This window comes from Lepus europaeus, chromosome 4 (genome assembly GCF_033115175.1).
Source record: "Lepus europaeus isolate LE1 chromosome 4, mLepTim1.pri, whole genome shotgun sequence".
NCBI lineage: Eukaryota > Metazoa > Chordata > Mammalia > Lagomorpha > Leporidae > Lepus > Lepus europaeus.
The window spans coordinates 14870197-14895427 of record NC_084830.1 but is presented as its reverse complement, the minus strand read 5'-3'; the positions used below and the strand labels follow the sequence as shown (position 1 = coordinate 14895427).

At 53.6% G+C, this 25231-nt stretch overlaps 1 long non-coding RNA gene across 23 annotated transcripts in view; it reads left to right on the top strand.

The window, feature by feature from the left end:
- Positions 1 to 25231, top strand: part of LOC133757518 (uncharacterized) — a 261209-nt gene that overhangs the window by 37437 nt on the left and 198541 nt on the right. For 5 of the 23 annotated variants that reach the window (XR_009865668.1, XR_009865675.1, XR_009865672.1 and 2 more), the window contains exon 3: positions 4034 to 4168. The exons of the other annotated variants lie outside the window; for them this stretch is intronic. This is a non-coding gene — a long non-coding RNA (uncharacterized LOC133757518). The remainder of the gene's footprint in view (positions 1 to 4033; positions 4169 to 25231) is intronic. 23 annotated transcript variants of the gene reach the window in all.

The window sequence follows — 25231 nt, the reverse complement described above, 5'->3', positions numbered from 1 at the left end:
TTAAGTCCCCTCCCCTCTGTCTCCACCCTAGGTGCAGGCCACTATCACCTTTATTTACAGGTCGTCTCTGCCTACCTGGTCACTTTGCTTCTGCTGTGGCTCCCTTAGAATCTCTTCTACACAGACAAGCTGGCACAGTACTTTAAGCCTCCATAAAACCTTCCTCTTGCCACTGTCTACTCTTTGAAAACCCTGAACAACCTGGCCCTGCCTGGCTCCCTGCCTCAGCTAGTTGTGCTCCCCCTGTTGCCCAGCACCCCGGTCTTCTCTTCCTTCCCTGACCCTTACTCTCTCTGCCACAGGACCTTTGCACTTATGCTTTCCACCTCCTGGAACACTCTTCCCCCAGCTCTTTGAAAAGCTTATCCCAACTACAGTCCACCTCCTCAGACCACGTCACCTAGTAGGTCCATTCTCCAGCCTCCATTATTCCCTGTCACTCAGTGCTGTTGATTTCCTCTCTGGCACCAATCACAGCTTCGGTGTGACTGCTCCACTGCAGGGTAGCAGCCGGGACTCTGTCTATGCTCTCTGTGTTGCCTGGCTCTTAGTGAGTGGTTGGGAAATACTCTTGAAGGAAGGGCATGTGAAGAGATGCTGAATCAGCAGGCTGTGACCGGGTCAGGTTAAGACTGAACCAGACTGAACCAGATAGCCTGTACTTCGGAGTGACCGCTTTTGAAGCCCTCTCATTGTGGAGGAGTGGAATACCCTTGTTGGAGCTGACCAGACTCAGACAGGTGCAGAGGCTGGAGACGGAAGTGGTGCTGATTGCTAACAACAAAATGATTCCCACTCATGGAGTACTTCCTGCTGTGTTGCAGGCACAGCTGGCTGTGCATCGAATCATTTAATTCCCACATTGTCTCCGTTTTATACAGGAGGAGACTGGGGCACACGGACAATAAGGAGCTTGCCCTGCAGATGGGGATGGAACGGTGGGAGTGGGCTTGGATTTGCACCTTGTGCCTCCAGGCTGCAGGAGGAAATGGTCCCTCATCCACTCCCCTTTTAGTGAAGCTTCCAGGCTAGGTGAAGCCGTCTTCATGGACGGGGAAGCAGATGTGAGCAGTTGTTTCTGGTTGACCTTCACTGGTCTGTCCCACACCGCAGAGCACAGACGCAAACCATCTGGCCAGAAGCTGAGAGAAAGCTCCTGAGAGGGAGCTCTCAACAATGTTGCTCCATTCCATCACTGGCAAGCAGGCCCGCTTCCTTCAGCTGTGGTTGCTACCTGGTGCCTCCCGAAGGGCTGTGGATGGGCTGTGGCAATGGATGTTTGGATTTCTGGTTGGGGCCACCACCCAGAGAGGAGAGGCCGTGGGTGCTCCTTCCTCCCGGCCTGAGCCTTGCCCTCTGAGGACTGCAGGCTCCAGTCCCTGGCAACCTGTGGAGAAAAGGGAAGGTTGGGCTGGCTTGCTGCTGCCACGACCCTTTATCATGTGAGCATCGCGTTGTGAAGACCAGAAGTTAGGGGAAGTTATGAAACCCTGGTTGTTCTTGGAAAGTGTACTTTGGGAAAAATTTCCTTGATAGATTGTTTGAAGCAGGCTGTGGATAATGTTAGTGTATATTATCCCTGTCTAACGTCCTGGGTTTCCCCTAATAATTATTCTGTCTTACTAAGGAGAACAAAGGAAGCTCGTGTTGATTGAGCTCTGTGCACTTGCCAGGCTGAGTGCTGGCTGCCTTCCCCATCTTGTAGAGTGGCCTGGGAGGCTGAGGATGAGTCCTGTTCAGAGAGGGGGAGGCAGGCCTGGGGCGGGCACTTGCGCCCAGCTCACCTCTGGGATGCAGATTCCTCCACAGTGACCACAACCTTTGTGTTGCCTGATGCGACTGGCTTGGGATGCCTTGACTTTGCTGTGGAGTTGTGACTATCAGATGTCGTTTTAAGGGGACATGACTGTTTATGAATTTAAAACACAATTTGCATGCAGAGTGAGATGGTTCTCTCCTTTTTGAAAAAAAATTATTTGAAAGGCAGAGTAACCCACACACAGAGATCTTTCTTCCACTGACTCATTCTCCCAAATGGACCCAATAACCAGGACTGGACTAGGTCTAAGTCAGAAGCTAGGAAACCCATCCAGGTTTCCTCCATGGGTGGCAGGGGCCCAAGGACCCGTGCCATCTCCTGCTGCCTTCCTGGGCACTTTTTGCAGGGAGCTGGATTGAAAGCAGAGCAGCTGAGACGCCATTGTTCTGATGTGCTGTCCTTGCAAGGCCGGGTGTAACCTGCTGTGCAACACTGGTTCCAAGGTTATCCTTTCCAAGGCAGTAGCCTTGGGGTGGGGTGGGGGTAGGGGTGTAGGTGGGGGTGGGGTTGTGTGCAGCACTGGGCTCAGGAATGTGAAGGTTTGTCATCTGGAGCCCATTGACTGGGCTGTGGCCCCATTGAGCGAAAGACAGGGTGTGACTGCAGTGGCAACAGGAGTAACTACTGCTTCTGTTTATTGTTTACTGAGTGCCTGCTGCTATTCTGATAGCTTTTGTGTGTATCAGAGATTCACTGACTTGATTCAAGGTCACGAATAATAAGGCGGAGCTGTGGTGTGAACTCAGATAATGCAGTCAGCAGAGTGCACAGGGACCTCCCAGGTGGGCGTGAGCTGTGGGAAGTCAGCTGAGGGTTTAGTGGAGGCCACAGACAGGTGCAGGAAGGTGAAGGGGCCTGCAGGCATGATAGGGAGGGTGGGCAGTGTTGCCAGCGCTGGGACTGAGGGGTTCGCGTGGAGTGACCCAGCCACTGCCCTGTGGAGGGAGCCCCACACTTCCTGTCTGCTCCGCCCTCTGACCTGTTGCTGCCGCTCATTGGCTGAATTCAGCTGACAGGCATGCACTGGGGACCCACTGAGGGATCCTTGAGTGTCTCTTCCTGCACAGACGGTGGTTTGGGGTTGGAGGAGGGGCAGCTGGAGAAGCACCTGGAGAGTGAGGGGTTAGCAGGGGAGCGAGGGGGTGGGAGGTGAGGTCAGCCAGGCAAGGGGCGGGCACCCCAGCCGCCTGTGGCTCTGGAGGGAGGCGTGAGCCGTTAGCGTGGAATATCAGGGACACCACCACCAGGAGAGTGCCTTCTCTAAGGGGGGGTGTGGACAGAGAGCCTCCCCTTGTCCCCCTTCTCCGGCTGAGCCCCAGAGCCGACTTGTGGAGGGAAAGCCCTTTCCTGCCAGCCCCGCGGGCCGAGGCCAGGTGGCTGCCTGGTCTACGTGCGCATGCGTGCCGGCCTGGACAGGCCCGGAAGGAGAAAGGAGGGCCGTGTCTCCAAAGAGGATATTCTGGAATGCTTGATAATCAGGGCCCATTGTCCAGCCATGTTTTGAGTTGCAGCGTTTAAATCTTGTTCCAGTGGAAAACTTTAATAGACCGTCCCCGGTGAGCAGCAAATCCTGTTTAGATCTCAGTGGGCCTTAAAATAGTGTGGGATGCTCAGGAAGGGCTGGCCACACGGGCCACGCCGTGACGGGACCTGGCCGGCCGTGGGGACTCTCAGCCGAGCTCCCGCAGAGCAGGGCATGCACTTTCCTATCTGGCTGGGCTCCCTGAACAGGGTGGCACCGAACTGGTCCAGCCCAGCCAGGCAATGCAAAGTTGGTGGGCATCTTCCCAGGGCAAACCGTAGCCAAGTCCTTCTTGGAAAACTGGTTCTTGTAAGATGCCCAGTGGAGGGAGGTTGCACTCCCATCGGGTAGTGAGTGAGGAGGGGCTGCACTTCCAACAGCATCCGGATCTGTGGCCCTCTGCCGCTGTGACCAAGCCACCAAGCTGTCCAGAAACCCCTAGCTGGCTGAGGTCCTCCTTTTCACCTTTGTGCCCCAGGGCTTGCTCTGGAAGTGCATGGACAGGGCACAGTGCTTGCTGTCTTAGAGTCTCAGTCTCCACGTCTGGGAAATGGGGACGGTATACAGGTGGCTTCCAACTTAGTGATGGCTTGACTTTCTGCTCTTCTGATTCTGTGATGGTATGAAAGCAATACCTAGTTGTGTTCAGGAGACAGCGTTCTCACTTGAGTTTGGTTCTTTTCTTGGACTAGCCATATGCAGTGCCATCCTCCCCAGAGATGCTGGGCAGCAGCAGCAGCACAGCTCCCAGTCGGGCCTCTGCGGTCACCAGGGAAAGCCATGACCTTCTGCAGTGCGCTGTGTGACTCAGATAGGATTTTCCATAGGTGAGTTGTATTACGTGCATCTTCAACTTAGTGTGTTCAGCTAAGTTTATTGGGTCTTTTTAAAAATTTTTATTTATTTATTTATTTTTTGACAGGCAGAGTGGACAGTGAGAGACAGAGACAGAGAGAAAGGTCTTCCTTTTTGCCGTTGGTTCACCCTCCAATGGCCGCTGTGGCTGGCACACTGCGCTGATCCGAAGGCAGGAGCCGGGTGTTTATCCTGGTCTCTCATGCGGGTGCAGGGCCCAAGCACTTGGGCCATCCTCCACTGCCTTCCGGGCCACAGCAGAGAGCTGGCCTGGAAGAGGGGCAACCGAGACAGAATCCGGTGCCCCAACCGGGACTAGAACCTGGTGTGCTGGCGCCGCAAGGCGGAGGATTAGCCTATTGAGCCATGGCGCCGGCCAGGGTCTTCACCTTGGTGTAAATCAAGGCGTAGCTGTACTCCAGAGGGCTGTTGGGGGGAAGGTGAGAAGCGCTTGGCTTGTACCTGGCACATAATACACACTCAGTAAACTCCCTTTCAGCTCAGGATTGGATCCTTACCCAGCCATCATTGGCTGGAAAAAAGGGAGACAGGCAGTCCCAGCTCCAGTTAAGTGGAAGTCAGAGTAGATGATGAGAGGCTAAACAGCAGGTGTGAGGAGGAGTCCAGATCTCATGTCCTTCTCAGCACCATGATTATTTTATTACCCACCACCTGGCCCCTGGCATGTGTATACCTGTATTCTCATTTACAAAAACATATTAATGCATTTTAAGTTATTTTAAAATCATTTCATTATTTGCTTACATTTGTTTTATTACTCATTTTTGTTATTTTTAAATTTGCATTTTTATTACCTATGTAAGTTTTACGTCCCTTTAAACTGTTGTAGCAAAAGTTTGTTTTAAATCCCTAGTCTTTTATGTCTTCATGATCATGTTTTTGGCAATTTTGAATTTTTAAGACAAAAACTGAAAACCTGTTTTGGTGAGCGTTTGAGCTGAGTGTCACAGCCTGCTCCCACGTGGCATTAATGGACTGTGCAGGAAAGCCAGGTCTCCCTTGGACCCAGCCCTTCCTGGAAGATCTTCTGTCCCCTTCTTCCAGGGAGGCCGGACTGGGGCTGGCAGCGACCAGTGTGCAGAACCCACCCTGTTGCTTCCGAGGAGGCTCAGCCCTGCCCGAGCTGATGCATTGATCTCAAGAGCCAGCAGCCTTCTCCCAGAGGTTGGACGAGGTGGCCTTCGGGGATCCACGCGATTTCCAACGTCCTGGAGTTCATGGGTGGAGGGCGAGTAGTTGGGGGCCGGAAGGTCAGGTCAGGAGCCTCTGAGGTCTGCAGGGGCAGCAGGGCCCTACCTGCCACAGAGTAGTTGTGAGGATGAACCTCAGGGCTGCAGCTGGAAGCGGTTTGTCACAGCCCAGCCGCTGGTAGCCAAAGCCGCTCTTGAGGACTTCGCCTTTTCATAGGAGCTTGGAATCCCTTGTCTTCCTGGGCAGCGTGCTCTGTGCGCTTCTTTCTTTGGAGCAGGTGGATGCCCGGCCACACCCTCCAACGCTGCAGGGGATTCTTGATGTTCTTGGTTTCTCTAACTGCTTGATGTGAGTCTACATCGTTATAAAGCTCTGTCTGCGTTCCCTCGCTGCCCTCGGTGCCCCTGTTAAAGGGAAAGCTGCCCAGAGGAGGCAGTCCCGACCGCAGCCTTAAAAGTGGATCTGGAATTGCAAGCAGGAAGCAGCTGGGGAGCTGAGGCCACCATCAGTAGGAGCCTGTGGGGCCGGTGCCATGGCTCACTGGATTAATCCTCCGCCTGCGGTGCCAGCATCCCATATGGGCACCTGTTCTAGTCTCGGTTGCTCCTCTTCCAGGCCAGCTCTCTGCTCTGGCCCGGGAGGGCAGTGGAGGATGGGTCCTTGGGTCCCTGCACCCACATGGGAGACCAGGAGGAAGCACCCAGCTCCTGGCGTCAGATCGGCGCAGCGCCGGCTGTAGTGGCCATTAGGGGAGTGAGCCATCGGAAGGAAGACCTTTCTCTCTGTCTCTCTCTCTCACTGTCTAACTCTATCTGTAAAATAAAATAAAAAAATAATAGGAGCTTGTGCTCTTGTACCCTCGCTGCAGGTGTGCTTGATGTCGTCCACTTTATCCAGGACGCCACATGAACTGTGCTTTTCTGCTTCCATTCTGCTATGGGCCACACCATCCTCCACCTTTCCAACCTCTTTGCTTCTTTTTTTTTTTTTTTTTCTTTTTTTCTTTTTTTTTTTTTTTTTGACAGGCAGAGTGGACAGTGAGAGAGAGAGACAGAGAGAAAGGTCTTCCTTTGCCATTGGTTCACCCTCCAATGGCCGCGCCAGCCCCTCTTTGCTTCTTAACAATGCAACTGGTACCACCTCCTCTGGGAAGTCCTCCCTGACTTCCAGGCTTCAGGACAGAGACTCCTGTGTTAACAGTGAACAGAATCCTTCTTATCTGGCTTCAAAATGCTGGGCTCATCCATTCAACAGAATTTATTGGGGGAGGGACCTGTTTTTTTATAGACACTGATTAATTGGAATGGTGCCTGGAACCTAGCAAGTGCACTGTTGGGGGGGGGGTGTTGGCAGGGTGATGGGGAAAGGTTCCTTCAAGAGGTATGATTGGAATTAGTTGTTTTAATTGATTAATTTATTTGAAAGAGAGAGAGAGACTGATCATTCCCTCTCCAAATGCCTGCAACAGCTAGAGCTGTGTTGATCTGAAGCCAGGAGCTCCTTCTGGGTCTCTCAGCCAGGTGCAGGGACCCGAGGACTTGGGCCATCTTCCATTGCTTTCTCAGGCCATAGCAGAGAGCTGGATTGGAAGTAGAGTAGCCAGGACTCAGACCAGCTCCCATTTGGGATGTCAGTGCTGCAGGCAGCAGCTTTCCCCGCTCTACTGCTGTGCCAGCCCCAGAAAAGGCTTAACAGCCTCTGAAAGCCTAGAGCATTTGTGTGCCAGGAGGTGGGGGGCGTGGCCAGACAAGGTAGTGTCCTTCAGCCTGCACGAACAGCAGACTCATTGCAGCCTTCACCTGCCAGATGGGCTCCAGGACGAGCACTCCTAAATCTCTAGACTCGAACACTTTGTCCAGCAACTCCTCTCCCTCCCAGCACACAGCAGGTCTAGGCTTCCCAGATAGGGTTACGCAACTGATGTGACCCAGAGAACCGGTGCCTGAGTCATCGATCAGATGAACCACGAGTGTCTCTGGTCTCAGGGAGAATTCTTAGTAGACTCAAGACGCTCGCAGAACTGAGTGTCCGTTTTCCTATCCACAGCCTCAAGGCCTGGCACGGGTGGCTGTGTGTGCGCGCAAGATTATCCCGGTAGACATCCGTCTGGTACCGGTGGTTTTCTCTCCCCAACAGAATGGCAGGTAAAGCTCATTGCTGACTGCCGCCAGTTCACCTGCTCTTCCTGAGGCCCCTGGCGGGCTTGGGGCCGGGGCATAGTCATTACCAGAGACTCCGATGAGAGTCACCCACCTGAGAGTCTTTCTAAGTACACAGCCCAGACTCCACCAGTACCAGAAAGGCATTTGTGAAGGCTGTTCGGGTGAGAGGAGCCTTAAGAGCTGCTGAACCAAATGGTCATAAAGGCAAACAAAGTTCTTGAAGTGTCCTAGACTACCAGGAAAAGGAACGAGGTGGGTGTTGTACAGTGCACCTGCACTGCCGGGCTTGATGTTGGGGCCTGGCTGAAGTGCACGCTGACTGCCTTTGGTCTTCCCCTCCTTCCAGACAGGCTCAGCCCTTGTAGGCTCCTTCCATCTGAGGTCCTTGCCTCTGCTCTCAACCATGGAGAGGAGTAACAGATGATGCTGGGAGCCTCGGTGGGTCCCACTTCCTTGAGCTGAAAACTCCCTTTAGGTTCAGCCATGCCCGAGCTCTTCCTTTCTAGAGTCATCTTTGCTCTTGGCCTTGGCTCCCTAACGCATGCTTCCTCAGGCTGCCTTTTTGCGCAGCCATCCTTCTGAGTTAGGACTCTGAGGGCTGGAGCCTCTGGCCTGCATCTCCAGGTAGCACCCACCACCCACAGATCAGGGGGCAGCTGGTGTTTGCATGCGTGTGACAGTTGGCTCTTTAGGATATGAAGATGGCTCACGGCAAAGGGATCCCACGGATTACCTAAGCCTGAGGCAGCCTACTCCATTATAAAAAGAGAAAAACGAATGGAGACTGCCACTGTTAGGTTGTATAATGCACAGGTTGCTGACTTACGTGTAGCCGCAGTGGCAGGAAAACAGACCCTCTCCTGTTCATGCACTTGTCGCCAGAGGGGGCAGGCAAGTTGGCGCGGCCCTCTGAGGGCCTTTCCTATGCGGACCACAGATGCAGATACCCTTTGATCTCGCAATCGCGTGTTGGGACATCAGGATGTTTCCTCTCCAGACCTACAGATGTTTGTGCAAAGCAGCCAGTGCCTGAGATTATTCCTGGTAACATTTTTATGATAGCAAATGATTGGAGCCACTCAGACGTCTGCGACTCGAAGACCGGTTCAGGAAGTGACCTGGGGTCCGGTGGACTAGATGTGGAGAGAATGAGGAAGTGCTGTGTGCACAGACCAGGGCAGGTCTGCAGGTCTCCCGTGGAGAAAACAGAGCCAGCGTGGTGTAGCAGGTGCTGCATGCCATCCTTTGTGTGGGACTTGCGTGTGTGCCGAGGGGATACAAACATTGCTGTTTGCCCAAACTCTGTAAGGGACACAAGAAGCCAACACAGCCTGTGCTTGTGTGTGTGTGGGGGGGGGGGGGGGGAGTGGGGGAAGAAGAGGCTGGGCAGAGAAGGGACTGAAGGCAATTTCCAGCTGTTTCTTTGGGTATCATTGGAGTTTTGAACCAGGAGCTTATTGAAAAGATTGGGGGCAACGGAAATGTTGAGTGTAGTCTGTAGCACGCGTTTCATTTTGAATGTTTTAAAAAAATTCGTGGCCTTCTCATGCCTGGACTGGGGTGTTGGGCTAAGGAGAGGAAGCCCAATGAAGTAAAGCGCCCTTTCTCATCACGTCCTATCAAAGGCACGTGGTCTTGACACACTTCCGCAGATCCTGGCCAAAGGGTGTTCTACAGAGTACTCGACCAGCACTTCTCAGAATTGGCCAGACCCAGGGTGGTGTGGGCACAGCCAGGACCTGTGCGACGTGCCTGGGTGCAGGGAGAGGGGGATTCCAAGCCTGAGGAGGAGTGAAATCCTTGCCCAGGGCATAGGTGTGGACACATTAAAGGGAGTCGGGGTTGGAGGTGAAGCTGCTGGTCAGAGCCCAGGGCCCCTGACCTACTGGGAAGGGAGTAGCCAAGAGTGTTTCCCCTGTGCCAGCCCTCTCTGGTTGAGTGGCTGTGGAGAGCTCTGTTTTGGCCTGGCTCAGTGGGAGGAGTGTGTCATTGTTAGTGAGGCTGCCAAGGCCATGGGCAGGGGTGGAGAGCAGGCAGCAGATACCTGCTGGGCTGGGGGCCCCGGGAGGGTTAAAGCCTGGCGGAGTTGCACCAAGGCTGCAGCCACGCTGTTTTCTGTTCTTGGACCTCAGAAGACCTTTCCCTTTTCCACATCTCTGCAGTGTGGCCAGGGTGGTTTGGGTTGGAGCAGAAGTAAGCATGGGAGAAGTATGGTGCCTGCTCGGCCTGCCTCGCAGTTGTTGAGGACACCGCACCTCTTGCAGCCTGGCCCCTGCTTGCAGAACAAGGTGTTCTCAGGAGGTGGAAAGACTGGTTTTCTATCAGATAAAGACAGGAGCCCAGGAATCCTCTAGGGCCCTATACCTGGATGACACAGCCAGGAGAATGGCTGTGTCAGCCGGGTAAGGGAGTAGGAGAAGAAACGGGAGCCCTGAACTGTGTGTGCCTCTGTGTGGATGAACATGTGTGGTCAGCCTAGGGCAGGGGCTGGGAGAAACTGGAAACAGTCCCTGCCATCCACCCTGGGGGGAGGCAGCCAGGCCAAAGGGTGCCTCTCTCTCTCTCTCTCTTTTTTTTTTTTTTTGATGATTTATTTATTTATTTATTTGAAGGTGGAGTTACAGAGAATGACAGAGAGTGAGAGTTCTTCTATCTGCTGGTTCACTCCCCAAATGGCTGCAATGGCTGGAGCTGGGTCCATCTGAAGCCAGAAGCCAGGAGCTGCTTCTGGGTCTGCCACATGGTTACAGGGGTCCAGGCACTTAGGCCATCGTCTTCTGCTTTCCCAGGTCATTAGCCGGGAGCTGGATTGGAAGTGCAGCAGCAGGACATGAACTGGCACCCATGTGGGATGCCAGCATCGCAGGTGGCAGCTTAATCCGTCATGCCACAATGCCGGCCCCCAGAAATTCTAAAAGGGATCAGTATAATAAAACAGCTGATGTTTTTACAGGTTTCAGGGTGCTGTGATTGTATCATGATATACAGTGATGGTGGGACCCCGTGCCCAGCCAGCATTGGTGATACTAAGAGTCATCACTGTGCCTGCACTCTGTGGAACTCACAAAGGCCTTCAGAGCATGTAATTAGTGTCTACACATGGGATTAAACAATGTAAGATTGATTTGTGAATTTTGTCCTTTGGTCTCTCGTGTGGACTCACTGGTGGGTAACCATGGAAATAATCAGTCTTAGTGGCTTTATCTTTAAAAAATGCTGTTACAAAGAAAGTTTCGAAGCATTATATATAACAACAAGAATGTCTGAGGTGGGAATGCTTTTTTTTTTTTTTTTAATATAAATGTTGGGAGTGGGGAGCTGCAGGTGCATTCAGGGTGTTGTGAATAATCTGGGGCTCATTTGTCACGTGAGCTTCTCTGTGAGCCATGCCCTGGTTGACATGTTGGGATGATGTTCTTCTGGGGTGTCTGTTTCCCAGTTTTGGGGGGTGCACTGTAGTTGTATGGTAAGGATGGGGCTGTGGATTCAGATAATCTTGAGTTTCTAAGGCAAACTCAGTCCTTAGCCCCTGGGTTTCCCCCTCATAGCCTCCATCTGGACTGCAGACGGCATTAGATGAGAAAATGTTTCCCAGCCCAGAACCTCATCTGGTTGGCATCCAGTCCATGGCACTGTAACCCAGCGATTGTCTGGATGTGGCCTCTGTGGCCTGAGAGCTTGTGAGGACTCGCGTCTGGGAGTAGGGGGAGGTCTCAGTGGTCAGCAGCAGGAGTCCCAGGGAGAGCCTGGGCTTGACTCAGGCGGTCATTCATCAGGAGCCAGGCTGAGGGTCTCCAGGCTGCGGTGTCTCCATGCAGGGGTGAGGCTGGGCCAAGCGGTCTTTGGGCTTGTCGTGCACTGTTCGTACTTCCAGGCATTGGCTTTGTCGGATTTGGTCTCTCTTGGCTGTGCGCTACTCTCTGAAGTCCCGGCCTCATAACCCAGCCAGCAGCTGACAAGGAGGACCTTGTCACTGACCTTCTGTGATTCTGCATAGCCCATACCCAGGCTCAGAGGCGCTAGGGAGCCACCTTGATTTCTGGCTGCAGGAGTCCTGGGGCTGAGTCACAGCGGTCATGGCTGTGAGGAGTCATGTTTGCTTTGTGTGCGATCCCAGACTGTAGCATCGGTGACTGCCACTGCAACCCAGCATGGCAGGCGCGGTGTGCCAAGTGTCATGAGCCTCACAGCGCTAACTGCATCCGCGTGCGAGGGGCTGTGGCTCAGGGGTCCTCTGGAGGAGTATTTGAACGTGGGAGGGCTGGGTGACTGTCCCAGCTGTGAGTCAGCCTGGGCCCCTGAGAGTCATCTAAACTCTGCTGGGTGTGTTGATCCCCTGCTTGGGAGCCTTGGGGGAAAGGAGGCATTGATGGCTGATGGTAAGTACATGCACTCTGCCACTGCCTTGCCTGGGTTTGAATCCAGCTGTGTGATCTTGGACACAATATTAACCTCTCTGAGCCTCAGCTCTCTCATCTGTGAAATAGGGAATTGTAACACTTTCTGTCTCACAGGATTGGGACTTTGCGTGAGTTAATGTGGGGCAGTTGCACAGTGCAGCGTCTGGCCTCCCAGCAAGGTTGCTGTCAGAGTCGAGAGCAGCAGTGCCCTCCACACTGCGGAGGTCTCAGTCAACGAGGGCTGCTGCTGCTGTGCATTGCCACTGTTCCTGGAGCCTGGCCTGGCCTCGCCTCACTCTCTGTCTTCTGCCCACCACTCTCCACCACTCTGGCCACAGGGAATGGCTTCTGATGGCTTGGCTGTTTCTCTTAGACAGCAGGGCTTGTGGGCACACGGGTCCCGGGTCCTGGTCTTCTTTGCTTCTATGGCATCTTGCAACAAACACAGCTGGCTTGGAGCTAGTGCTCAGGAAACAGTGACCAAGGGTGACACTGGCTGGCTTAGTGCTTTCCGGGAGAGAAAGCAGAGTTCTCTCTTGCTTTGTTCAGATTTCAGATCAGGGACAATCAGGTGACAGGAGGTCAAGATGGTGTTGTCAGCCAGAGCTGTGAAAGGGCACAGTGGACGGCGAATGAGCCCTGGGCTCCGGGAGAGGAAGGAAGATGTAACCTCCCGGGGCACCAACCTGAGGCAACAGTGAGAGAGTGAGCTGGTGCCCAGGGCGCTGGGGAGGCCGTGGAAGACCCTAGGAGAGCCGCATGGAAGAGGTGAAGCTGGGTAGCATAGCATAGGGAGGGATGGACAAGCTGAGCCTCTGAACACATCGATACGTTGGTACCCCAGGTTCCCATTCCTCGTAGCCCCAACCCCTAGCGTTTCTCTCCCTGGCTCCGGAGTCTCCCTCCGTCTCCAGAAGCCGCAGTGGGCCGTTTCCTGTCCCAGGGGCTGCCTGCCCTGCTCCAGTCCTGCCGCAGGCATGACCTCACCCCCTGGGCGGCCGGGAAGCAGGGCTCCTGTTTCCCGCCTGTTTACCCTGGCTCTGCGACAGGGCTGTCACGTGGCCCCGCTGAGATGCCAGCAGCGTGAGTTGCCGGCAGTGGGCACAGGCGGGCGGGAGGGGGGCATTCCTCTGGGCTGACTCGTAGCCGGCTTGCCTGGCACGGGACCCTCGGCTTCTGGAGGCAGCTCAGGGGCGAGCGGCTGGCCTGGTTGTGTGCTGGGGCTGCTGAGTCATCCCCTGGCCTGGCCGCGCAGCCTCTGAGTCATGGCAAGGCCCGGTCCTCCACAGTGAGCCCTTTGTGGGGCCCTCCTGGGCTTTCCTGTCCCTCGGAGCATTTCAGGGGACCCCACTTTGGTGTTTGACCCCCTCTGCTGCCGGCCTCCCTTGAAAGTTCTTGCACCACTCTCACTTTCCAGGCCTGGGCATGGGTGCCAGGGACTCGGAGAAATATCCCTCAACCTCAGTCTGCCTCCCGGGATCCTGAAGAATCCTGGAGCAGCGGAGTTAGAAGAATGATGGGTGGGGGAAGGGCGGGGTTTGCCGGCAGGGCTGCAGAGGGAGCCTGCCAGTATCCTGTGTCTCCCATGTTTTGTGAGCATCTTGAAGTGACTTTGAGAACCCACCTGGTTACCATGAGTAAGCAGGTGTGAACGTCACACCTGTGTTTGGGCACCATGCAACATACACAGTGCACACTGATGCTGTCAACGCCCGTCCCAGCCCTGAGATGTTGTCCTTAGACCCATCTCATGGTTGAAGACACTGAGGGTCTAATAAGAGCAGATACTGGCTCAGTGTCCCATAGCTAGAAAGCAGGATGTCTGGAATTTAACCCCAAATGTCCCTGACTCTGTTTACTATTTTAAACTCAAGCTTCTCTCCCTCTGTCTCTCCACCTCACTCTGTGTCTCTCCCTCTCCCTTTCTTCTCCTTAGCTGTTGAATCTTCCCTAAGGATGGCAGCTGTCAGCAGTGCAGGAGGCTGCCTATTAAGGGGAAACCAAAGTGTCATTAGGAGTCCTGCTGTCACCCTGGGTTGAGTCTGCCTGCTGAGCCCTGAGGGTGGAGGCCTCGGCAGTGGGGACCCCTAAGGGCTGGTGTCTGGGGAGTGGGGGCAGTGGGCTGTGTTGAGGCTTCGAGTGCCAGGCTTGTCTCTAGACTGAGAGGAGCTGTCTGGGGTGCAGGTGCGCCCCCCTTTTTCAGGTGGCTTTGCTGGGCTGGGTCGTGTCTTTTATGAAGACAGGATCAAGGTTTCTCTGAGCGTAGCAGCTTCCTCCCCCTGGGATTTCGGCATCTGCCTGGGGAGAGGAGTTTGCATGTGAAATAAGCTCTCCCCGGGAGGCTGGAGCGCCTTCCTAGGTCGCCCTGGGGTGCAGGTAAGGCCTTCCAGTGTCTGCAGTACTCAGTGGGCTGGCAGGGAGTCTAGACCAGGGAGGTTGCTCTGAGCCGAAAGGGCCACAGCACAGGGCTTTCTTGGGCCTGTGTTTGAGAATACAGTCCCTGACCTGTCAAAGGGATGAGGGATGAGGGAGAGGAGGGAGCATGGGAGGTGTGGCAGGCAGGTCTCTGTCCCATCAGTCTGGCTGGAGCTGAGAAGCAGCTGCCTCTCCCCCTGCTCTCCTCCCCTTTCCACATTCTGGCCTCTTTCCAGCACCCTCTCCCAGCCCCCCACCTCTGGGCCCTGTGCTGGTCGGGTGGCAGTTGCCATTTGTACACAAGTTCATCCTATTTTTCTTTAGCATAGGTAGATGTGGGTATTTGTGTCTATCAAAAGCAGAGCAAGAAAACAGTCTTGAACTATTGTGTTTCTAGCAAAATGAGAGTGAGCACCCCTCTTCCTTGAAAGAAACATTTCCACACCTGCCCTGGACTCTAGCTGTGGAGCAAATAATGGGCGTAGGGAGGGCCTGGACGGAGAGTGAGAACGTGAAGGGCTTAGCTGCAGTGTTGGGATGCCTCAGGGCTGGGTGTCCTGTGGACACGTTCATGGGCAGTTACTGTGTGCCAAGCTGGGAAGCTAGGTGCTTCCTTATATTAACTTTCTTAATCCTCCACCAAAACCCAGTGAAGAGGGTGCATTATCATTTCCCCCATTTAATAGGTAGGAAACCAAGGTTTTAGGGACCACATAACTTGTCCAAGGCCATGCAGTACTAATGGGCAGGCCCACGCTCAGACCTAGGGTGTGGGGCCCCCAGACTGTGTTGCTCACTGTGCCTTGGGAAAAGATTCATAGCCCTCAGATGGTGGCCAAGCTGCTGCTAGGAAGTGCGTATCTGATTCATTTCGAATCCCAACCACTTTGTTGTCTCCTTCAGTAGACACTAGGGGCTGAAGAGTCGGGCTGAGTCACTGATAATCAGAGCATGCCTGCCCGTGCCTGCCTCTTCTTAGACACTGGGACGCTGGGATGAATAACACCTGTTTGAGCTCTTGGTGGCACTGGCTGCCAGAGGAGGCAAGTCACTCCCCCCAAGGGACTCTGGCTAGGGACACCACAGAGGGATGTCCACATTTTCTGACTTCTAATTCATTGCTTTTTGATCCTCACGTATACCCCTGTCCTCTTACATTGCCAGCACGTAGTGGAATTTCTATGCCTGTTCATTGAATGACTATGAAATCATCTGTATTTTCTACACCTGAAAACTTTTGTTAGTTGGCTCTATCTTCAAATGAGGCTGCAAAATGGGCTCATTTGAGGGGCCGGCACTGTGGTGTAGTGGGTAAAGCTGCTGCCTACAGTGCCGGCATCCCAATTGGGTGCCCATTGGAGTCACGGCTGCTCCAGTTCTGATCCAGCTCTCTGTTATGGCCTAAGAAAGCAGAACCCCTGCACCCCAGTGGGAGACCTGGAAGAAACTCCTGGATCCTGGCTTTGGATCAACCTAGCTCCACTGTTGTGCCATTTGGGGAGTGAACCACTGGATGGGAGACGCCCCTCTCTCTCTTCCTCTTTCTCTCTGTAACTCTGCCTTTCAAATAACTAAATAAATCTTAAGAAAAAAGATGTATACAGTTTCATCTATATTTTAAAAAATGGGCTCATTTGTGTGGCAGGCTGTGATGAAGTCAGGCTCACAGGTTGAGAAGAGGGGAAACAGGGTTTTTCTGTTGAAGAGACTAAGCCAGGGGCTAGTGTTGTGGCTTAGCTGCTAAAGTTGCAGCCTGGGATGCCAGCATCCCATATGGGTGTTGGGTCCAGTCTCAGCTGCTCCACTTCCAGTCCAGCTCCCTGCTGGTGTGCCTGGGAAAGCAATGGAGGGTGGCCCGACTCCTTGCGCTCCCGTCCCAACATGGGAGACCCAGATGAAGCTCCTGGCTTTGGCCTGGCCCAGTCCTGGTCTTTGCATCCATTTGGGGATGAGCCAGTGGATGGAAGATTTCTCTTTGTCTCTCCCTCTGTCTCTCTAATTCCACCTTTCAAATAAATAAATATTGGGATTTTAAAGAATACTCAGGTCACTCTAGAAAGGCCACAGGATCCTGAGTTCGGTTATTTTCTTGGCTGTGTAACTTGTGACCGGAGGTGGCTGTGAGGCTGTAGCTTGTGTTCCCCAAAGGGTGAATGAGATGGATCTCTTTGAAGAGAGATGTCTCAGATATTGGCAAAAAGCCGGATACTGAAGTAACATTTCTGTTTTTCTTTGATTAGAGCTTTCAAGTCAGTCTTCTGTAAATGAGTGGTCAAGAGGGGAGGGATTTTCTGGAGCTGGAATTGACCCGTAGAAGGTGGCCACCGCAGTCGTTTTGAATGAAATCTGATGCCCAGCCTTCTGTGACCTGGAGTCAGCACTTGACCCCTTTCTCTCTCTTTGCCTGTTGTTACTACACCCGAACATTCACTTCTGATGACACTTTTTGTAAATCAGAGAGAAATTGAGTATTTTTTTCCTTCCAACTTTATTATTAGATCCAGATTGAGCTCTGGGCTTCTGGCTTCAGCCTTGGGTGTTGTGAGCATTTGGGGAGTGATTCAGCAAATGGGAGCTGTCTCTGCCTTCCTGATAAACTGAAACAATGAATAGAAAATAAGTTTTTAAAAAAATCTGCGGATGCCGACATGTACTTTATATAAAATGCATAACCTCCATACATCTTCCTGTTTACTTTAAGTTGTTTCTTGAGTATTTATAATAGCTAATACAATGCAAATGCTATGTAATTAGTTAACCTGTTTTGTTTAGGGAGTAATTACAAGAAAAAAGTCTATATATGTTCACTGTAGGTGAAATTTTTTTAAAAGATTTATTTATTTATTTGAAAGTCAGAGTTGCATAGAGACAGAAGGAGAGGCAGAGAGAGAGAGAGGTCTTCCATCCGTTGGTTCGCTTCCCAATTGGTGGCAATGGCCTGAGCTGCGCAGTTCTAAAGCCAGGAGCCAGGAGCTTCTTCCGGGTCTCCCACGTGGGTGCAGGCACCCAAGGACTTCGGCCATCTTCCACTGCTTTCCCAGGCCATAGCAGAGAGCTGGATTGGAAGTGGAGCAGCTGGGTCTCGAACCAGCACCCATGTGGGATGCTGACACTGTAGGCGGTGACTTAACCTGCTACCCCACAGCGCTGTCCTCTCTGTAGGTGAAATTTTTAAAAAATATTTTTGACCTGAGGTTGGGTGAGTATGTGGATGTGCAACCTGTTGATATGGAGGGCTACACAGCAGGTAGACTCTGTGTGGCTGGGACAGAGGTGTCCACTCCTAGCCTAAGAGCTGCCAACACACGTCTGATTCTCCACTGGGGTCGTGGCTGACTTGGTTCTGTGTAAAGTCTTTGAGCTCTTTCTCCAGACTGAAAAGGCATGGAACATTGCAGGATTTAGAGGAACCAGTGCAAGAATCAGATGGGCATTTGAGTCCCCTGGGGTTGCACCTTGGGCCTGCTATCTATGTACCCTGCTCCAGTGTCAATTTCTGTGTCTGTAAAATGGAGATGTTGCTATCTAGGTCAAAGGTAGCAATAAGATGCCAGGTACTTAGGAGGCAGTCAGCATTCGTTTCTTTGTTCTTACAGGTAGAGTGGCTGAGTCACAAGTCCTGGCGGGAGGCTGCTTTCTGTGCCTTCCTTAGATGCGTCACTGCTCCCTCCTGAAGCTTGTGCTGTCTGGGCGTGGTGGGCCCCAGGAATAATGCTGCTGCCCAAGCTGATTTGTGACAGGAACCCTGTGAACACCACTTTCACAGCAAGCCCTAGGACTGGCTGGAGGCTGCCCGCAGTGATGGGAACTGGGGGTGCTCCAGGGACTTCAGGGCACAGTGTGTCCAGATCTGGGCAGGGCCACTTCCTGGAGCCGTCAGGTTGCTCTGGGCAGGTCATGGGCTCCCAGGTGAGCCAGAGGAGGAGAGGAGCAGGTTTTGGCAGTGCTCGATGTGGCACTGCAGGAAGCAGGGCTCCTTCTCGCAGGATTGGTTCCCAGTGGTGGGTGCTGGGGGGTGGCTTGGGACCAGGAACAGGCTGCTCCTCTGCCAGCTACTGCTGGAACCCTGAAGGTACCTTCAGAAGAAAGTGAGGATGAGGCTGGCGCCGTGGCTCAAAAGGCTAATCCTCCGCCTGCGGCGCCAGCACACCGGGTTCTAGTCCCGGTCGGGGCGCCGGATTCTGTCCTGGTTGCCCCTCTTCCAGGCCAGCTCACTGCTATGTGCAGTGGAGGATGGCCCAAGTACTTGGGCCTTGCATCCCATGGGAGACCAGGATAAGCACCTGGCTCCTGCCTTCAGATCAGTGCGGCGCACCGGCTGCAGCACACCGGCCGCAGCACACCGGCCACGGAAGCCATTGGAGGGTGAACCAACGGCAAAGGAAGACCTTTCTCTCTGTCTCTCTCTCGCTCACTGTCTACTCTGCCTGTCAAAAATAAAATTAAAAAAAAAAAAAAAAAGTTTGGATGAGAGTTCCAGATTAGAGAGTGAGATTTCTAGGGGCTCAGGAGCAGGGGGAGTACCATGGGGAGACGTGCGGGGCCAGAGAAGGGCACTGGGCACTGTGACCTCTCTGTCTCTTGTTGAGTTGATCACTTGGCTGGATGGCCATTTCTCTCTCTACTGCTGTGTGATCTTCTCAAGGGCATTCTGGTTCCTTGCAGAGTGTCCGTAATGCACGGTCAAGATGTGAGCCTTGGGACGTCCCTATGAATGTCACCCAGCCTTTGTCCTCCTTGGTCTACTGTGTCCTGTTTGGGAGCCTCCTACGTCTTCCTGACACTTTTGTTGCAGTGTGTCTTTTCTCCTGTGATTCTCTCTGCTTTCCACCTATACTCCCACGTTTCCTTTCACATTGCTACCCTTTTCGTTCCATCCAACCATCCCTCCAATTATCCACCCTTCCAGCTCTCCACCTGTAGGGGTGGGAAGAGGTGGTACCGTTCCTCACCCATCATCAGGGTCATGGCCAACACTCCTGTGATAACAACAGACAGGTTAACAAGAGACAACTGTAACAAATATGAGTCAAGGTTTTACATGATGCAGGCACCTTCAGAAATGAAGACCGGAGGCCCAGGGAAAGCTGTCTGATTCTGTGCTCCTATGTTAGATGAAGAATGGGCAGCCATGTAGAAATATGTTTGCACAAAGTGTATGATCTAATGGTAATAGGCTGGGGGGTAGGGCCCCAGCAGGGTCTGTCTGTTCGTGTTCTTCTTGGTGTCTCTCTGTAGCATTCCTTTCTCAGGGATGGGGCGGGATTCCCTCTGGAAAGGGAGTCTGTGACCCACTGCCCGACAAGGAGCTCGGAGAATTTCTTTGTGGCCAGGCCTTACGCACCAGGTGTGGGAAATGAGAGGAATGTTTCTAGGCTCGTCACTGTTGGGAGAGAGGGCTCTAGTTTCCAGGATGTGCCTTGGGGGAGAGGAATTCTGGTTTCTGTGATGTGCTTCGTGGGAGAAAGAAGAGCAGGAGACAGGAGAGGGTCAGAAAGAGCTTGCTTTCGAGAACGCTCTGGGGCTTTCCCTCTCCTTTAATTCAAAATCCTTGGCTTGCCCACAAAGCACCATACGTGGGGGTATCCTGTCCTGAGCCCCAGCACACCCTTAGAACGAACCACCCTTCCATCCAGCTGTCCTTCCCCCAGCCTCCCTTCTCCCCGGCCTCTGCCACCGTCCATTGGACGCTTGCCTCACTCTGTAGTTGCACAGATGGGTAAGAGCCAACAATGTCCCCGCTCTGACAAAGTTCATCTTCTGGTGGGAAGCCAAGCAGAAAACTGAGTCATTGCGGTGTGGTCTGGAGGGCATGCTGATAGACGTTTCAGCAGGGCACTCAGGGGCAAGGAGGGGAGGAGTGAGGGTTCACCGTGGGAGGCCACAGAGCATTGCTTGAATTGCGTCTGGGAGGGTGAATTTCTCCAGGTCTCTGGGGGTCTCGGGATGAGGAGGCAGGACAGGCCTGGAGGACTGGGCTCAGGCTAGAGCCCCCTGCAGATGTTAAACCTCTGTCACCTCGTCATCCTAGGGGCACATATGCAGTATGTTTTGGAAGGTATTAAAGTATGTCCTTTGCTGCCCTTTGTAGAAGTTCTTTTTGTACCTGTGCCTTTGTCCACAGTTCCAGTGTTGGGCCTGATTAGAATGCAGCTGCTGTCAGAAACACGGGCCCCAGTGCTAAGGGGGAGGTTAGACCCTGGCAGCGTGCGTGGTTCTGCTTCTTTTCAGTTTCGTCGCTACCCAGCTCACTCACAAGGTTGAGGATACCTTACCAGGCAAGCACATTTTTCTTCTGCACACGCCTGTTTGTAGAAATAGAAAATAGAAGGCGGATATAAAGCAGAACACACAGACTGCCCACGGTCCTGATCCTTGGTGATAACTGCCCTTAGAACCTCTTGCTGCCTCGCTTCCAGGTGGTTTTGTATCTTGACTTTTCGCTTGCATCATGTCATTCAAAATCGCTCCAGCATCATTCATGATTTCAACACCTGTTTGAGTAGCTCAACTGTTTTCCATCACACCCCTGTGGGGGAAAGGAGCTCTCTATAACTAGATGGGGGTAATAAGGACCCCACACAGAGAGGGCACTGCGCACATGCTGGCCACTGCTAATATTATTGTCAATGTCATTGTTGTTCCACCAGCCACGTCGGTGCTGCTGGGCATTCAGACTTCCTTCTGCTTTTGCCTGTGGTAACACATAGGCCGTTCCATGCATCTCTGATTGCTTGGTGGCAGAGCCACACATCAGAGTATCAGAACCTCGTGAGCCTCTGGCTTCACTGTGCCCCATTCCTTTGCAGCTGTTCCACAAGGGCCGCTCTGCAGTCCTGGTGGTGCTGAGGCAGCCTCCTACACTTGGGGTGTTGTATTTCGTGCAATCAGCTCTTATGGCAAGGAGGGAATAACATGATAGGCAGATACGCCAGCCAACCCACCAGCCTACCCCTTGTCTTGTTAGAGTGGTGCTTGATGACTTGTGTGGTTGACACTTTTCCTGTTTAGCACCTATTTGTGTTTTGTAAACAGGTCATTTCCTTTGGGATGTTAGCAATTTTTCTGTCATTGATTTGTAAGATCAGTCTTGATTAACTTGTGAATTTTGCAGATGGTGGGATCTGGGGCGTCCCAAACTGCTCTTTGTTAGGCATGTTGGCCCAGGAACTGAGGCTTGGGTTTCTGTGGGGGACAGTTCTTTACAATTCTGCATCTGATTGTGGTAGCAGAAGCATGCTTTGCAAGTGAATGCGTGGACCTGCCCCAGTGATCTAGGCAGTTGGCAATTTGAAATGTTCATGGTAAGTGACATTTACTAAGGAAGTCCCCTCTCTCCTCTGTCTTCATAAACAAATAGAAAACACTGCCATCCTGCAAGTGGCAGTAGAAAGGTCACTTGTGCATCCCCATTTTTGCTGCGATGGGGGCAGCCTTCTCCAAAGCACCAGTGGCAGTTTCTGACTTAGTAGCATTTGTGATGTTGGCCTCCCTGCTGACTCCTCTTTGCCAGCGGGGTCAGGAATCTTGCATCACAAAGATAGGATCAGTGGAACTGGAGTCCCCAGTGCTGCCTTGAAGTCTCAGGCCCAGAGAGGCGAAGTGAGGAACCTGAGGCCACCCAGCTGGGATCAGCAGATCCAGTACTTGACCAGGTGTCTGGATGGGTGGAATCCCATTGCTGGGATGGCAAGAGCAGGGTGTTCTGCATTCTGTTGGCCCAGTGGAGATGGAGCAAGATTAAGGGGGAAGGTTGAACCTGGCTTCCAGGTGAGTGCCCTGCGACAGCCCTGAACGCTGTGCTCTGCCATTGCACACTTGGCCCCCAGTGTGGCTTCTCAGCACCTGCTAATGAAGAGGAAAAAAACTTCCTTCATCATCAAGGGAGATGTGGACCTGAGAACTCTGGCTCAACCACTCCAGGCCCAGGAGTCCCACTGACGGGAGCAGCAGCAGGCAAGGGGAGGGTGCGAGAGAAAGTTTGCAGGGGCATTCAGGGAACCTCAGTGGGGGTTGATGGAGGAGGAGGAAGAGGAGGGAGAGAGACTGCCGGGGCCGCTGTCCCCTGCTGCATGAATTTGGGTGAGCTCCTGGGCTCTCAGCCTCCTGTCCATAAAGTAGGATGATGGAAACCTGCTCTCAGGGTTTGTGGATAAGGGTTGGTGCCTGCAGGCCTGTTCCTGGCCCTTGCAGCGTTCAATGGATGTTGATTTCTTTCCTCTCTTCACAGTTGACTCAAGTTGCATGTGGTGGAGTATTTCTAATGTTGGCCAGTTCTCAGAGGAGGCAGTGAGAACTGAAGATGGAGGGTATCCTGCTCACCACCACAGTAGACGCAGGTGTCAGAGGCCACCCTGGAACTGGAAGGGACATTCTAGAAGGCTCAGTGCACAAGTCCAGGACTTGTCTGAGTCCCTGGGGAGCAGGCGGAGTGGTGATGGGCATGCCGGCCTTCAGACAAGCTTCCAGTCCCACGTCCACTCCTTAGAGTCGAGGGGTCCTGGGCCAGTGTCCTGCCAGGATGTCCTTGTGACTGAAGTGAGTGTCAGTCTGAACCCCAGTTTTGGTGAGGATCACTAGGGCATGGAGGGGACTGGTTGGAATCAGGCATCCCTGTTTGTGGGGTCCGGGGTGGGCCTGGCGTGTTCTGGGGAGGGGAGGTAGCAGCCTAGGGACCTTGTGATACTGAACAGCAGTCTGGGTGCCTGGCGCCAGCGTGGGACGTGTATGCAGAGTAACGTCCCCCCGAAAGGTGTTCACGTCTTTCTGGAACTTGTGACCGTTAAGCCATTGTGTGGGACATTCGGGTTGCAGATAGTGGTAGGGCTGACTTGAAGTAGGGAGCTTGCTTGGATTATCCTGTGGGGCCAGGGCAATCATAGAGGCCTTGAAAGTGGGTGAAGAAGGCAGATGCTAGGGGATAGAGTGAAGCCGTGTGACAAGTGACACTGCTGGCTTCTAAGGTGCAGGAAAGGGTCATGAGCCCAGGAACACGAGTGGCTTCTGAAAGGCGGAACGCAAGGACATGGGAAGCTCCCAGAGGCCCCAGAAAGGATTATAAGCCCAGTAGACACTCGGGGAAACAGGTCTGGACTTTCCCCTCCAGAACTGTATGACAATTGACTTGTGGGGATTGAAGCCACCAGCAGTTATGGGGGACAGGTGCAATCAACCACACATTGGGTGGTCGCCTTGGTGTCCAGCCTGTGGAGGGGGAGATCTGAGGACAGTCAGAGGGAAGTGCCAGTTGGGTGTGGCCCTGGGAGGCAGCCCTTATTTGGGTGTGATCATGGGTGAGTGGGGGCAGCAGCGGCTCGTTAGCCAGGTGTTCTAGATGCGTGTGATAAAAAGCCCTGCGTCAGAGCCCAGTGCCCATTACCTGTACTCTGGCAGTTCAGCCCTCGCCCGGGGACCCTGGCAGGGCTGGTGCAGGCGGGGTTAGGGCCCTTTTCTCCCCTTCTCCACTCCCTTCTCTCCCACTGGGCAATCCTTAGTTTCAGGTGTGGGAGTTCGGATTCCTTTAAGCACCTCGGAACGCTTAGCTCCGGAGATAAGCTCGTCATGGCTCAGGGCCCAGCACCTTCTTGATCTTTCCTGCCACAGGTCCCAGGTGACCTGAGCTGCCTCTGCTGCCTCACCCTGGCCTCTCCCTGCCCCTCCTCCCCAGGACACGATATCAGGGCAGCACTGGGGCTGCTTGGGTGGGCCAGCCCTGTGCTGTTTGAGAGGACATTGGTGCTTCCCCTGTCCCTCCGGGTTCCTCTCCTCCCCTCCTCACATTCAGTATTGTGAGTGCCTCTGAGCCAGAACGTGAGCAGGAGTGAATAGAGGAACCCCCTCCCGAGGACTCGGCTGGGCCAGCATGGCGGGTAGGTTCCAGGACAGGCTGGGGACCAGTGTCTGAAGCAGCTGTAGACCTTAGCTTGTGATGGAGGCTCAGTTCATCCCAGAGGATGCAGGCCTTCTTGGAGGGGGCCAGGACTGGCCTGTGCTGTGTCTGTACCCGCACTATTGCAGAGGAAGCGTCCTGAGCTCACAGGGCTCGGGACCTGGACCCGTGCAGGTGCTGTGTACTGTGCTGGCTGCACAGCCATCCTGGGGCCTGACACTGTGAAGGAGACACATTGTGCTTATGGAGAGGTTGTACTATGATGTGCATGTGTGTGTATACTCTGTGTGCACGTGTACGTGTGTGTGTGCATGCGAGGCTTGGATTCATTATATAGAATGGCATAAACTACCTTCTTATACTTCAGCTGGTATGGTTCTCTATTTTTTCAGATGGGCTGACAGGTACCTGGGTAGCGTACCTGAATGGTGAGGCTTGACCGAGGTGTTTGCCCAGGTCCTGCTCATCTGGTGCATGGTGCCTGTGGCCATCCTCAGCCTTGTTCCCCCAGAATGCTAGGAGTAGCTGCAGTGCTGCCTGGGCTTGCGTTTGGCCTCAGCCAAGGTCAGGTTGTCAGACTGGATGTAGGGGGAGGGCACCCTTGCTGCGCAGGAGGAGGAAGAGGCCAAGCCTCTGTCTTTTGTGCAGACTGCACCCACCAGCTCTTCTGTTCCCTCCTCTCCTAGGTAGAAGGATGGGAGGTGGGATGGGGGCTGGGGTTGGCCACTGTCTCTGAATGCTCTGCAGCAGCATCCTGGGGTTGGCCACGCAGGCACCTGCCTGGAATAGCAATGAGCAGGGCTGCCAAGGCCAGGCCTGCTGCTCCCAGCACCTGGATGAGGCTCCTTTGTCCCCGGGCTCTGCTGACCCAGCACTTACTCCTCTCATTTCCACCCATTCTCCTTTCTTCTCTGACACCCGCCTGGCTATTGAGATGCTAATGTCCTCTGGGCTGGC